General features: G+C 46.6%; 1 protein-coding gene across 1 annotated transcript in view; it reads left to right on the top strand.

The window, feature by feature from the left end:
- The window catches only part of PTPRQ (protein tyrosine phosphatase receptor type Q), a 414,802-nt gene that overhangs the window by 110,802 nt on the left and 287,889 nt on the right, over window positions 1-16,111 (top strand). The gene's annotated exons all lie outside the window — the stretch shown is intronic.

The following is a 16,111-nucleotide window of genomic DNA, read 5'->3' as shown; positions in this document are numbered from 1 at the left end:
GGGTATCTCCTCAATATCCTCTTCAGTAAACACCGAAGTAAAGAATTTGTTTAATCTTTCTGCAATGGCTTTATCTTCCCTAAGTGCCCCTTTAACCACTTGATCATCTATCGGTCCAACCAACTCCCTCGCAGGCTTTCTGCTTCGGCTATATTTAAAAATGTTTTTATTATATGTTTTTGCCTCTACGGCCAACTTTTCAAATTCTCTTAGCTTTTCTTATCAATATCTTACATTTAATTTGCCAATGCTTATGCTTTATCCTATTTTCTTCTGATGGATCCTCCTTCCAATTTTTGAATAAAGATCTTTTGGCTAAAACAGCGTCTTTCATCTCACTTTTTAGCCATGCTGGCAATCGTTTGACCTTCCTTCCACCTTTCTTAATGTATGGAATACATCTGGACTGTGCTTCTAAGATGGTATTTTTTAAACAATGTCCACGCCTGTTGCACACTTTTTACCTTTATAGCTTCACCTTTTAGGTTTGTTTTTTTTTTTAACTATTTTTCACATTTTATCAAAGTTTCCTTTTTGAAAGTTTAGTGCTAGAGTCATGGATTTGCTTACTGTTCCCCTTCCAGTCATTAATTCAAATTTGATCATATTATGATCACTATTGCCAAGCGGCCCTACCACCATTACCTCTATCACCACATCCTGCACTCCACTGAGAATTAGATCTAAAATTGCTCCCTCTCTCATCAGTTCCTGAACTAATTGCTCCATAAAGCTGTCATTTATTCCATCCAGGAACTTTATCTCTCTAGCATGTCCTGATGTTTCACTTACCCAGTCAATATTGGGGTAATTGAAATGTCCCATTATTACTGCACTATCAATTTGGTTAGCTTCCCTAATTTCTCTTAACATTTCACTGTCTGTCTCACCATCTTGACCAGATGGATGATAGTATACTCCTATTACTATACTCTTCCCCAACACACAAGGGATTTCTACCCATAAAGACTCGATTGTGCATTTGGTCTCAAGCAGGATCTTTATCCTATTGGTCTCTATACCATCCCAGACATAAAGTGCCACCCTGCCACCAAGATGTTCCTCTCTGTCATTGTGATATAACTTTACCCTGGTATAGTACTTTCCCATTGGTTATCCTCTTTCTACCATGTCTATGAGATGCCAATTCGGTCAATATCATCATTCACTGCTATATACACTCTAATTCTCCCATCTTACTTCTTAGACTTCTGGTATTAGCATACAAACATTTCAAAGTGTGTTTTATGTTTGTATTAACATTATGCTTTTCAGTTGACAGGGATAAATTGGAATCTTTTAGCTCAAGTGAGTTTTTAATTATAGACACTCAGATTACTTTTCTTATTATTGGAACCTCTCTGTTGAGATGCCCTAACTCTAATGTTTCATTAGTATCCTTTGAAGATACCTCTCTCCGAACCATGCACTGCTGAGCATCTGTCAGCTTTCCCCTTTGATTTAGTTTAAAAGCTGCTCTATCTCCTTTTTAAAGATTAGCGCCAGTAGCCTGGTTTCACCCTGCTTAAGGTAGAGTCCATCCCTTCGGAAAAGACTCCCCCTTCCCCAAAAGGTTCTCCAGTTCCTTGCACAACTGAATCTTTCTTCCTTGTACCACCGTCTCTTCCATGCATTGAGACTCCGGAGCTCTGCCTGCCTCTGGGTACCTGCATGTGGAACAGGGAGCATTTCAGAGAATGCTACCCTGGAGGTTCTGGATTTCAGCTTTCTATGTAAGAGGCTAAATTTGGCTTCCAGAACCTCTCCCACATTTTCCTGTCATTGGTGCCCACATGTACCTTGACAGCCGGCTCCTCCCCAGCACTATCTAAAATCCTATCTAGGTGACGCATGAGGTCCGCCATCTTCATTACCAGGTGATCCTCATGCCCACTAGCCACCCAGCTGTCTACATTCCTAATAATTGAATCACCAACTATGACAGCCGACCTTACCCTTCCCTCCTGGGCAGTAAGCCTGGGAGATACATCCTCAGTGAGAGAGTACAATGCACCACCTGGAGAGCAGGTTCTTGCTACATGATCAGTACCTGCTGCACCAGGTTGATGCTCTCTAATCATGAAACCTTCCTCCTCCACGGCAGCACCAGAGCTGCTGGACTGGAGTTGGAACTTGCCTACTATGTCCCTGAAGATCTCATCTATATAGCTCTCTGTCTGCCTCAGCTCCTCCAGATCTGCCACTCTAGACTCCAGAGATCGGTGCACACATACAACTTCTCACCGGTAGGTAAAAAATCATACATGTGACACTTGATGCAAAAGACTGGGAGGCCCCCCTTTTGCTGCTGGACTGCTGCCTTCATCTTAAATTTGTTCAGTTCCTAGTTAAGTTTAGGTTACTATGTGAGTAGGAATGCGTACAATTAGGATTCTTTAAATATATTAGTGTATTCACTATTTATCTGGTAGTGATCTAGAAAGGAATGATTAAACTCTTGATAAGATGTAGGTAATTTCTGAATTTAAGTTAAAAGGCTAATTATTTTATTTTATTTTTTTAGTGTGAAAGTGTCACCTGCCTATAAATTAAAGGATGAGCTAGAGGTGGGAGGGAGGGAAAGAAAAAACACACAAACTCCTGATTTTTAACTGTCCTCTGACTAGCTATTTAATACAGATACACAAAAAATTAAATAATATACCCCAATACTTTACTTCTTCGCAAAACAATTAAGTTCTAAAAATTTCCCCAAGCAGTACTGGACTACTACAGCTCACTCCTTCTCGGCCTTCCCGCTAGCACCACCAAACCACTTCAGATGGTCATAAACGCTATGGCCAGAATTCTTACAAACATCAAAAAAAGGGATCATCCTCCAGCACCTGCATTGGCTACCAATCAAATACAGAATTCACTTTAAAACCATTATGATGATACACAAGGCCCTACATAACATCTCTCCTCTCAATTTAACTTTTCAACTTCAGCTACACACCTCCAAGAGACTGACCAGAAGTGCGTACAGAAATATGCTACGCACCCAGCCGGCGAAAACCTCCCTGAGGAAACGCGCACTATCCACAGCCGGCCCCACACTCTGGAACTCGCTCCCACCAGACCTTCGCCTCGAACCTTGCCACATTACATTCAAAAAGAAGCTAAAGACTTGTTTTTTTGCACAAGCTTTCCCGGAGATCTAAGAGCCGGAAGAACACAATATCTGCTTAGACTCTGACCCACCATCACCTCCTGTACATAGTTTACTGAATAGTTCGTTATCACTATTTAACTAGACATGCTTAATCTCTGTAACCTCCTCTAAGTTCCTCTGCCCCTTTATGTTATCTGTTATCTTGTTTCAATGTAAACTGCCCACCGAGGCGTCAGTTTTATTTCCTTGTAAACCGGTGTGATATGTATATTATACAGGAACATCGGTATATAAAAACTAAAAATAAAAATAAATAAATAAATACTTACCAATTCTTTTTAGCCACCAGGTGGTGATTCTCTTCTCTCAGTGCTCCCACTGGATTATGTTGTGTGTGTAAATCAACTGCAGGGCAAGAAATGGACACTTGTACTGAGCGTCTATTTTCCTGACTTGAGCACATCCACAATTCGTGGGCGCCCGATGCTTTTGAACACTAGAGATGCACAATTTCTACCTAGTGGGTCCTTTTTAACACGGCTGCTAATTTAAATATAGCATCAGGTGTTGCGGAGGTGGACCCTTAGCTTGAGTGGGGGGCTTCTCCACGGGTCCCCACCATCGGGAGGTGGAGCTAAATGGGAAGTGGAGACCGACTGGAGCTTCGTCAATACCAGCCCTCATTCCCCGCAGGTTGAGCCCTTGGGTACTGGGGCCGGCTGGTCTTAGGCGGGCTTCCGCGTGAGTGATCCTGAGGAGAGTGTCCAAGGCACGGAGCCAGGAAGCAGCGGAGACGGAGGGTCTAACGGAGCTGAACTGAAGACAGGGCCTGGTTCCAGAAGCCCGGACAGACAAAAGCAGGCTAGGAGTCAGGAACTCGTTAAGTCCGGGCTTGAAAGCAGGCAAGAGCTTAAGAAAGGCCAAGTCCAAAGTAGTCAGCTGGTAGGAGTTTCAGGTTCAAGCTGGAGTCAGGGCAAGCAGCTGGAGACAAGATCAAGTTCAAGATGAAGACAGGGCAGGTGACTGGAGACAAGGTCAGGTTCAAGCTGAAGTCAGGGCAGGCAGCTGAAGACAAGGTCAGGTCCAAGCAAGGGTCAAAAGCCATGGAATCCATCCAGAGAGTGGTCAGGAACAAGCGAGGGTCAAAGCCAGGGAATCCATCCAAAGGGTCATTAGGAAACAGGAAGCTGGAACTGGAGCACATGGACTGGAACAGGAACACAAAGACTGGAACAGGAACATGAAGACTGAAACTAGGTCAGGAACAGGAACAGAAACGAGCAGCAACTAAGCACACGACAGGAAGAGTGGAGACCTGTTGCCAAGGCAAAGACCGAATGGGGGGAGCCTGCCTTAAATAGTAAGGCCTGGAGATGACATCATCTGGGGCAGCGGGAAGGTTTCCCGTTGCATCCCCTTTAAAGTCAGTGAAGGTGCGAACATGAGGGCCTAAGGCAGATAGATTGGAACAAGGTGATGGCAGCATCTCCCTTGCCGCATGTGGGGAGACCTGATTGGGACCGGAGGAGGCCGCGGAGCTGCCGGAGGAACCTGGGAGCGTAGCAGGAGCATGAGCGAGTAGGCGACTGCCTACCGCTGCCAAAGAGGAAGGGCCAGGTTTGGAACCCGGGCATCGGGGGTGAGTAGAGCTGGTCGCGGGCCTGCTGCGGCCGGGAAACACAACATTGGGCACCCAGGAGAGGTAGATGAGCATGCAACTGGAAAATGGTCGCTCAGTATGAGCACTGTTTTACCGCGCGTGATATTGCATTGGCCTGTGAGACTGCAATCAGTACTCCCTGTGGCCTACCTCCTAATGAGTCCACTTAACCGTACACACAGACCTGCAGTCAGAACTCCCTGTGACTGCTTCAAAGATATTTCTTAACCACACATACACAGACTGCAGTCAGAACTCCCTGTGTCTCTGTGACTTACCCTCTTCAATGAGACTGCCTAAAAAGATGCAGAGAGAGATCAATATTCAAAAGATTTAAGAGGATAAAATCAGCTTTTCCCTGCATACATTTTTCTCTTTAAGATCATAGCCCCTTTGTCCAGGCAGGGGTGGCTCAAGGCAATCTGCTGCCTGAGGCAAGGAATGAGATGGCACTCCATTGCCCTGCCCCGCTCCTACCCCATATCCTGCCCCTCGCCCTACCCCCGCACACATACACTATGACGTACACACACATACATACTCTTAATCACACCCACAACCTCTCTCACACGCACTGACACACTCTCAGGCTCTAAGACTCTCTCTCTCTCTCTCTCCCCCCCACTCCCCACTCCCCACACACAAGCTCTTACTCCCCCAGATTCTCTCACACACACACACACACATATGCTGGCACTCTTACTGGCTCCCTCACATTTCACATTTCACACACACACAGGCAAACTCCTTTCATTCTCACACCGCTCTCCCCCACTCTCCAGGCATGCGCACATTCTTTCTCACACACACACACACACACACACACACAGACCCCAGGCAGGCACCAGTTCATTCTCTCTATCTCTCTCTCACACAGACACACACATACACACAAACACACACACACACAAAACCCAGGCAGGCACCCATTCTCACACAGACAGCCCACAGGAAGGCATCCATTCATTCGCCCACCCACACTCAAGCAGTTACACATACACACTTACACACAGGCTCTCACCCCCTACCGACACACACAGGCTCTCACCCTCCCACCAACACACACAGGCTCTCATTCTCCCACCGACACACACACAGGCTCTCATCCTCTTATCAACACACACACAAGGTCTCCCACACCCACAGAGCCTCTCACCTCCCTCAAACACACACACAAGCAGTCACCCATCTACCAAGGCAGGCAGTCACCCACTCACACACACACACACAGGCATACATATACACAAACATACTCACACAGGCAGTCACCCACACACGTCCATAGGGCTTAGACCTTTTTTTCAGCCACTGCGTCCTCCTCCTCTCTTGGGTTGCCAGTCTCGCGGCAGCAGGAGATGACGGGGTTGCGTTTCTCCCAACATCATCTCCTGCTGCTGCAGGGACAGCCTCGAGACGACAGGAGTTGACAAGTTTTGTTTCTCCCGACGTCATCTATGATGTCAAGAAAAACATGACTCCTGCTGCCCAGGGTTACCACTGAGTGGATTGGGCAGGGGTTTCATTTATCCCTGCCCGATCTGATATTTGACTTTGGAGGCAGGGTGAGGCGGCGGCTGCGGTACAGGTGTTTTGGAGGGGCACTTTTTGCTGCTCCAAAATTCTGCCTCCTGAGGCTGTCGCCTCACCCTGCCTCATAATAGAATTGCACCTGTGTCCAGGTAACTTTGTTCACACAACATTTTCGTGTGAACAAAGATACTTGGACAAAAACGGGGGAGAGTTGGAAGCCTGGCAAGAGCGGGCTCGCATATTTAGCCACATAGTGCCAAAATGAGCATCAACTAGATTCACTTCTGCAAGCCAGTCGATCCGCACAAATAGCAGCCCTAAGCTATTAGGGACCGGCTCGGTCCAGTCTAGCTTGGTGGTTGATCCCGGACCACCTCTTGCAGGGGGTAGATCTCGATCCTCCTCAGTGGGTTGTAGTGACGACGGATGCCAGTCTAACGGGCTGGGGAGCGGTCTGTCAATCAAGAGTGGTACAGGGAACGTGGTCCCCTCGCCAGGCCTCTTGGTCCATCAACCGTCTGGAGACCAGAGCGGTACGTCTAGCCTTGCGCCACCTTCTGCCCCTGGTACGCGGTCGGGCGGTTCGAGTCCTCTTGGACAACGCAACCACGGTAGCATATATAAATCGCCAGGGCGGTACAAGAAGTCGACCGGTGGCGACCGAAGCAGCGTTGTTGATGACCTGGGCGGAGCGTTATCTGTCCCGCATCGCGGCCACCCACATTGCAGGCGTAGACAACGTTCAGGCGGATTATCTCAGTCGACAACACTTGGACCCCGGAAAGTGGGAGCTCTCGGCCGAGGCAATGAGTCTCATCACCCTACGATGGGGGATTCCGCACCTAGACCTGATGGCGACTCGGCACAATGCAAAGGCGGCGCGTTTCTTCAGCCGAAGGCGAGAGCACGGGTCGGAAGGAGTGGATGCACTCGTGCTTCCATGGCCTCGTCACGTCCTCCTCTATGTATTTCCTCCATGGCCTCTGATCGGCAAGGTGTTAAGACGTATAGAATCGCATCGTGGTCGGGTGATTTTAGTGGCCCCGGAGTGGCCAAGAAGACCATGGTTTGCGGATCTGGTTCATCTTGCGACGGACGGGCCTTTACGTCTCAGGCATCTTCCGAACCTCCTTCGGCAAGGGCCGGTATTTTTAGATCTGGCGGATCGCTTTTGTCTGGCGGCTTGGCTTATGAAAGGAGACAATTAAGGAAAAAGGGTTATTCTGAGCCTGTCATTTCCACACTGCTTCGGGCACGGAGGCCCTCTACTACGCTTACTTATGCTAGAGTGTGGAAGGTGTTTGACTCCTGGTGCGGTGTCTCGAAGATTGCGCCACGCCGGGCTTCTGTAGCTCAAATCCTTACGTTTTTGCAGGACGGCTTGAAGAAGGGTTTGGCTTACAGTTCTCTGAGGGTTCAGGTAGCAGCTCTGGGGTGTTTGAGAGGAAAGGTTGAAGGGTCCTCTCTCGCCTGTCACCCAGACGTAGCACGCTTTTTACGTGGTGTTTGGAACTTGCGTCCTCCGCTGCGGCCTCCTTGCCCGTCTTGGAATTTGACCTTGGTTCTCAAAGGCCTCAATGCGGCCCCCTTTGAGCCTCTCAGGCGGGCCTCCTTAAAGGATTTAACTCTCAAGACGGTGTTTCTCGTGGCGATCGCGTCCGCTCGTAGGGTCTCTGAGTTGCAAGCTCTTTCATGTAGAGAACCGTTCTTGCGTATTTCGGACTCAGGTGTGTCGTTGCGCACGGTCCCTTCGTTCTTGCCTAAGGTGGTATCAGCCTTTCATGTTAATCAGACGGTGGAATTGCCTTCCTTTTTGGAAGAGGAGCTCCGGTCTTCTCAGAGTCAGGACTTGAGACGGTTAGATGTTCGGGTGCTCCTGTGGTATTTGGAGGTGACGAATGAGTTTCGCCAGTCGGATCACCTGTTTGTGTTGTGGTATGGTCCCCAGAAAGGTCTTCAGGCATCCAAGACAACTATCGCGAGGTGGCTGAAGGGGGCAATCGCGTCCACCTACATTGGCTGCGGTAAGGCTGTTCCTGAGAACAGCCTTACCTTACTTAGCAGCCCTAAGTCCAGATAACTTTATTTATTATTACTGTCACTGTCAGCGTTTTACTTATTGTATATTTATTTGTTATGTTGGATACAATTTTTTAAATAAATAAAAGAAAGCTATCTAAATAAACTTTATCTAGATAACTTTAGGCCTGTTATTTGTGCAAACCAACTTGTTTGCACAAATCAAGCCTGATAACTTGACCCTGGATATTCATCAGAAAACTTTTCTGTGTAAGTTCTGCTGATTATCCAGATAAAGTTCTGTGGATCACTTTGTCTAAATAACTTACCGGCTCTCTGGCTTATTGACTATGTACCTCATAGACTTCAGTCAGCATTCTCTGCGACTTCCCTTCAAATGAGACTTCGTAACCATACACACTGCTGTCAGCACTCTCTGTGACGATATTATTTATTTAAAAAGATGTTTATTCCACCAGTGCAACCAATATTATTCTAAGCAGATCACAATTAAAGCATAAGTCCTCAGAGTCGCTCATTCTACAGGCTCAGGGATTCTGTTTTTCCCGCAGGGCACACAGTAAGGTTAATTCTTATGATAATAATTACATTTCTCAACTCTACTAAAGTTTGGAAATGCCTTGACATACTGTTCGTTTGGCTGTTAGCCCTTTGCCCGTGAACAGAAAGATAACACTGAATCTTAAAAGAACTCCCACAGGATTAAAAGTTCAATAAACCGCTGTTACCTATTGCAGAGTAATAACAGGATATCAGTCACCAATCAGGGAGTTAGGACCTGTCTTATGTGATAACAAGTTGAAGAAGTATACGCTTCCATTGTAACACAAAGTAGATGCATTTTACTCTTTTCTTGTGTTTCAGTAGTTTTACTGATCCCCTAGTGAGGTGTTGGGGCAACCTGAATAGAGCAGCGGGTACAGCCATGTCTGAATCATGCTTACAAGAGGAATTTGGGTAGCCTCCATGGGAAAGTGGTTTCAACCCTAACAGATGTGGCACAGCTCTATTGGGCTTCTCAGATGGTTAGAATAACCTGCACGGAGGGGCCATGGTTAAGACTGAAATTCCAGTGGACATAGGAAGCCCAGGTGTTTTGGACAAACTCCCTATTTTGGTGGCTGTGGGGACTATCACAAAACTTGATAATAAAACATGGAAGGGATTCTGGGTGTTGGATTAAGTATTGGTCTTGTAAGAATCAAAGTTGATTCTGACAAGATCTGAAATGGCCTGCCAGTGGAGGTGGTAAGGACCAGCACTTTTATAAGGTTTTGGACACACGTGGGACAGAGATGGAGTGCAGTGGTAGGACAAGCATTGAGATGTCAGGTAAAAGAGGGGATGAGAAGGGTGAGATGGGGCTGAGGTGCATATGGAACTTTATATGTTTATCCACCAAAAGTGAAAGATTTTAAACTGGGCAGACTGCATGAACCAGTTTGGTTTTTGCCATCATTTACTTGCCAGGTTCTTGTGGCCTGGATTGGCCACTATTGGAAACAGGATGCTGGGCTTGATAGAACCTCGATCTGACCCAGTATGGCACTTCTTATGCTCTTATATTCTTACTTTGTCACTGTGTTACCATGATCCATCAGTGCACTCAGTTTTTGCATGGGTGGGGTCCCTGGCTGAGTGCAAGGGCCTAGCAATGCAGTATAAGGTGTGATTTAATGGGAGGGGCTAGAATTGTGACATCAGCCAGAGAGACTCACAAGAGCTATGCACTATTCTATACACACAAAAATAAAGAAGTAAACAAGCAATTTAAATACATTTTCTGAACATGCATGGTCTCATTTTGGTTTCCTATGCCCCTTCTAGTTTATCTTGCCAAAACGAATACAAATCTGTTGAAGCACAGCATGGCAGAAAAGTGACAATGAACAGACATATGGACAAACAACCAACCAACCAAAATCAGTAGGCTTTTTCATTCATTATGAAATGTGCCTAGAAAAGGAAATTTCAAAGACAGTTTTGTAAAAATCTAGGTCATAAATGAGTTGTAGTTGATGCCTTTTTATTGGCCTAACTGAATACATTTGTGGCTACCTTTCAAGAGCTATGCCTTCTATATCAGGGCCATACAAAATGAGATAATCACACATTTATTAAGTTTGTCCAATAAAAAGGGATCAGTTACTAACCTTAACAGAAGGCATGGGGTAACCTGCACAGAGAGGCACTTACTACCCTTAACAGAAGGCATGGGGTAACCTGCACAGAGCGGCAGTTACTAACCTTAACAGAAGGCATGGGGTAACCTGCACAGAGTGGCAGTTACTACCCTTAACAGAAGGCTTGGGGGTAACCTGCACAGAGCGGCACTTACTACCCTTAACAGAAGGCATGGGGTAACCTGCATGGAACGGCAGTTACTACCCTTAACAGAAGGCATAGGGTAATGTGCACAGAGCGGCAGTTACTACCCTTAACAAAAGGCATGGGGTAACCTGCACAGAGTGGCAGTTACTACCCTTAACAGAAGGCATAGGGTAATGTGCACAGAGCGGCAGTTACTACACTTAACAAAAGGCATGGGGTAACCTGCACAGAGTGGCAGTTACTACCCTTAACAAAAGGCATCGGGTAACCTGCACAGAGTGGCAGTTACTACCCTTAACAGAAGGCATAGGGTAATGTGCACAGAGCGGCAGTTACTACACTTAACAAAAGGCATGGGGTAACCTGCACAGAGTGGCAGTTACTACCCTTAACAAAAGGCATCGGGTAACCTGCACAGAGCGACAGTTACTACCCTTAACAGAAGGCATAGGGTAATGTGCACAGAGCGGCAGTTACTACCCTTAACAGAAGGCATAGGGTAACGTGCACAGAGTGGCAGTTACTACCCTTAACAGAAGGCATAGGGTAACGTGCACAGAGCGGCAGTTACTACCCTTAACAGAAGGCATGGGGTAACCTGCACAGAGCGGCAGTTACTACCCTTAACAGAACACATGGAGATAACTTGCAAGGAGAGGCACTTACTACCATAACCAAATTGCTGGGCAGACTGGATGGACCATTTGGTCTTTATCTGACATCATTACTATGTTACGTGTTTTATGTTTACATCTTATTTGTTGACCTTGTATGCAAGTGGACTAACATGGCAAGCACACTAGTTTTATTCAAAGATATTATCCAATGATTAAAATAATTAGTGTCTTTGCCATTTTTCCAGTCAGATACCAGGGATTTTATTTTCAAAATGCAGCATTGTTGCCCCTTGTCCTGGAGCAGTGTAGGACGGCTCCCTGGTCGGGTCCAGGAAGCACCTGCCACCAGGTAGCGGAGCACAGGAGGAGACAGAGGCTAGCTGGAGCTTCACCATTGGAAGCCTGCGGTCCCCCCGGGTGTAGCCCTTGGGGATCCGGGCCACTTGGACTTAGGTGGGCCTCGCAGGATTTCCCAGATAGGAAGTATAGCAGTGTGCCCACCAGGATCAAGGGTGCACGGTCGATGTCTTGACTAGAGGCCTGAGGGATCAAGGAAGGCCAGTACAGTGTCTGTGATGACAAGGCTAGGAGCGGGGCCAGAATCAAGGAGGCGTGATCAACGATAGCAGAGGTCAAGTTCCAAGGATCAGTCCATGAGTGGTCAGACAAAGCAGAGGTCAAGTTCTAAGGATCAGTCCGAGAGTAGTCAACCAAAGCAGGAGTCAGGTTCCAGAGGTCAGACGTGGTCAAGGAGGCAGGCATGGTCAGAATCTGGGCAGCGATCAGTGTGGTCAAGGAGGCAGGCATGGTCAGAATCCGGGCAGCGATCAGCATGGTCAAGGAGGCAGGCAAAGGTCAGTACCAGAGAGTCAGTCCAAGAGATACTGAGGGAACGCAGGAACAGACAGATGCTGGAACACGAGGATGCTGGAACACGAGGATGTTGGGACACAACTGGAACAAGGCTGGGACCGGTGATGAGACACGGAGGCAAACTAGTACACACACGGTGTCGACCCAATTGCCAAGGCAAGGAAGTGCAGGCGACACTTTCTTTAGTAGTATGCTCAATCAGGGCATGCTGCGGAGCTTGCACCCGCCCCTGGCCCTATAAGGGACTGGACCCAAAAAGCAAATCGGAAGCCGATCCAGTTGGCTGTGATACAGTAAAGACAATGAGAATCGGACGATCAGAAGAAGCCCTTTATTTCAATGCCCGACTCTGGCCGAGTTTCGCTCATAGAGCTGCCTCAGGGGCAATTCAATTAGCAGGACTTAAAATATGCCTGCAGGGCTGCTGTCACAACATCATTAGTGTCTGCAGAACACTCTGACATTCTTTCTGCCCCGCCCCCTGACATGCCCACTAGCAGAAAGAATGTCAGAGTGTTCTGCAGACACTAATGATGTTGTGACAGCAGCCCTGCAGGCATATTTTAAGTCCTGCTAATTGAATTGCCCCTGAGGCAGCTCTATGAGCGAAACTCGGCCAGAGTCGGGCATTGAAATAAAGGGCTTCTTCTGATCGTCCGATTCCTATAAGGGACTGGGCAGCCCGTGCACGCCTAGGAGCGGAGGACGCCGAGCCCCGCTGTGAGGCCTGGTGCGCTGAGGAAGGCCCAGTGACCACTGCCGTGGGACGCCGAGGCCTGGAGGAGCTTACAGCTGCTGCCAGGAGGCCGACCCGGGACCTGAAGTGGAGTTGGAAAGGTGAGCAGGCTCGTGCGCGGGCCAAGTGCGGACAGGGCGCGCAACAAGCATGTATCCCAATTATTTCAACTTTCTGAATTTAGTAATTGTCCACTGAGGAAGCAATAATCAAATGATTTTATGTGGATAAACTTGTTTATCCACATAAACGTGCAGGCTGATTATTCCTCTCTCCATGCCCAAACGTATGCATATGGTGAACAGCGCACATATGCTTTTAAGTGCACAAAAATGTGGTTGAAGTTAAGCCAGGGAAGTGAAACTGGGCATGGAGATTATATAAATCAAGTCTCCCCTCATAATTTCTGGCTTGTACTTTGCCATTGTATATGAAAAATATATTTATTACTTCTATTGCTTTAACCATGTAAAGAAAATAGTCTTTTAAATTTGTAAACATAAAAGGGGCAATATTGAGTTGCAGGCCAGATTGCAAAATTAACCAGATACATTAATTTGGTTAACTTTTGAGGGATATTCAGTGGCTTAGCTGCATTATTGAGCATAGTTGGCTATCTTAAATATAGCCGGATAAGTTTATTTGGCTATCTTTAGCACTACTGTATGGCAATGTTTCCCAACCTTTTCATCCTCAAGGCACACCATCATAAACCAAGATGTTGTGTGGCACACGGTTCTCCACAGAGCAGGCGGAGCGGACCTGGAGAGAACTCATATGGCCAAAATAAATACTAGGAAAACACTGAAAGCCCCAGCAGTCTCTTTTCCAAATTTTTAAAACAAAGGGGGAGGGGAGCACGCAAAAATACACATGAACCACCAGCTCCTTCTATGTACAAGTGCAGGAGAAGGGTGGAGTCGGTGCAGTGCCAGCAGCTGGCTCACCCCATTTATCAAAATGCACTAAGGTGTTTTTGCATGCGTTAAGGGCTTATCGCATGCGAAAATGCCTTTACCGCATGCGATAGCACCATATCGTATGGTGCAATGCAAATCCGAAAAAGTGGAGAGGTGGGGGGGGGGGGGGGGGGGAGGGAGGGAGGGAGGGAGAGAGAGAGAGAGAGAGAGAGAGAGAGAGACAGACAGACAGACAGACAGACTAGCTGTAATGTCCTCTCCCTAGATAGGTATTTGTATCCTTATGGGAGACCCACCTAGTAACTCGAGGTGAGGTTTAGGTATTAGAGTAGGGGGTTAGGGGCCACTTTGACATTCAAAGTGAGACGTACGAACAGAACAGTAGTCTCTTGTGAAGATTTGATGACCTTCGGAGTGAGGAAACTCACTCATAGATGATATTTGTGCAATGTTCTCTCAACCTAGCTTGATGGACTCTCTACCTGGGTAACATCCTTCCTCTGTGAACAGTTTTTGTTAGCCTTCTCATGAATTATATTTTCTGAATGAGAGGTAGTTAAAGTTCATTTGATGCTGGCCTAACTCTACTTCCAGTCCTTGACTCACAAAATATGCTATACTGGCTGCTAAAATATTCTCCCCATTCATGTGTTATTAATAGAGAGGAAATTCAAAAAAGTGCTGCCAAACTGGCTCATGGCCTGCCCTGCACTGTAAACCATAGACATAGGGACTGAGGGTGTTAAAGATGTTCTCAAGAGTTGGGATGTGCAAAGCCCGAACCTTTCAGTTCAGGCTTTGTTTTCGGCCTGCTGTGGGAAATATCATATTTCTCGCGGTTCAGGTCTTTGTAATTCAGCGGGACCCGAATTCGGGTTAGTGCGCACTAACCTGAAACCAAATTTTACCAGAAATTTTGGGAAAAATTCGTTCAGGTTTTGGGGTCCCCGAACCAGGATGAATTAGGCAATTTCGTTGAAATTTCCTAATTTGTCCTGAACGATAGCACATCTCTTCTCAAGAGCCACAAACAATGTAGATCTCCTCAAAATCATGCATGATAAATGAATATACATTTGATATATTTACATGCACTGCCTCCATTGTATGCAAATATATATCATTTATATTCATTAAGGATATCCTGAAAACTAGTCCTGTTTGTGGCTCTTGAGGACTGCTGTTGGCCACCCGTATGCTGGAAGAAAGAAGGGAAAGTTGACATTAAAAACATTCAAATATCTAGTAGGCTTCAATAATGTTCCAGAAGGAATCATTTTCTAATTTCTATAGAATGAAAAATTCAAGGATAAGGACAAGGGGGTCATCAGTTTTCAAGGTGGGGTCTCAAACATTCTGTAGAAAGTTAATATTTCTTCCATCTTTTAACTACCATTACTTTTCTTTATGAACCCAAGTATGTTCTGTTCTTTAGCTGAAGGGATGGAAGCTGAAAAGGAATGTGAGAAAATGCTTTTCAATGGAGAGGGTAGTAGATACCTCGAACATACTTCCAGTTATGGGAGCCAAAACAGTGGCAGGATTCAAATATTAAGGAGATGGATACAATGGGACCTTAGTGGCAGATGGAGGGAGATGTCAAGTAAGACTTGTGACAGAATAGTAGACAGATGCAAATGAGCTGGCTGGAAAGCAGGGGGGAGGGGGGATCAATATGTCTTGCTCTACCAAAATTTTCTTTTCTCGTTTCTTTTTCCCTTTTCTTACGAAAGCAAATTCTATTGGAAGGTGACCAAGTGAGCTATAACCATGAGATGCAGACTTAAGCATGGGGTAAAAAACCTTGAGAGGGAGTCTAGGTATCTACTTCGCAAGATCTCAGCTTCATTATTCTTTTGGCTGCTTGGATTGGCAGTTTTCTCAAAGCTGACTGAGTGACTCAGATGAGCTGCTAGTTGATAGCTTTCTTCAGTCTAGTTTAGGGATCAACAGTGGTTCCGATTCCGGTTCCGATTCACATCGTGAATTTTCCTTCATGTGGTCCAATCGGGTTTTTTTTATCGGCTGCACCCGAGCCGATAAAAAAAAAACCCACCCTGACCCTTAAACACTGCTTCCTTAGGTTCCCCCACCCTCCCGACCTCCCCCATAACGTTTTAAAATTACCTGCTGGTCTAGTGGGAGTCCCGGGAGCGATCTCCCGCTCTCGAGCCATCGGCTGCCACTAATAAAAATGGCGCCGATGGCCCTTTGCCCTTACCATGTGACAGGGTATCCATGCCATTGGCCGGCCCCTGTCACATGGTAGGAGTAATGGATGGCCGGCGC

This window comes from Rhinatrema bivittatum, chromosome 4, assembly GCF_901001135.1.
Source record: "Rhinatrema bivittatum chromosome 4, aRhiBiv1.1, whole genome shotgun sequence".
NCBI lineage: Eukaryota > Metazoa > Chordata > Amphibia > Gymnophiona > Rhinatrematidae > Rhinatrema > Rhinatrema bivittatum.
Note: the sequence above shows the minus strand (reverse complement) of the source record. Positions and strands in the feature narration are given on the sequence as shown.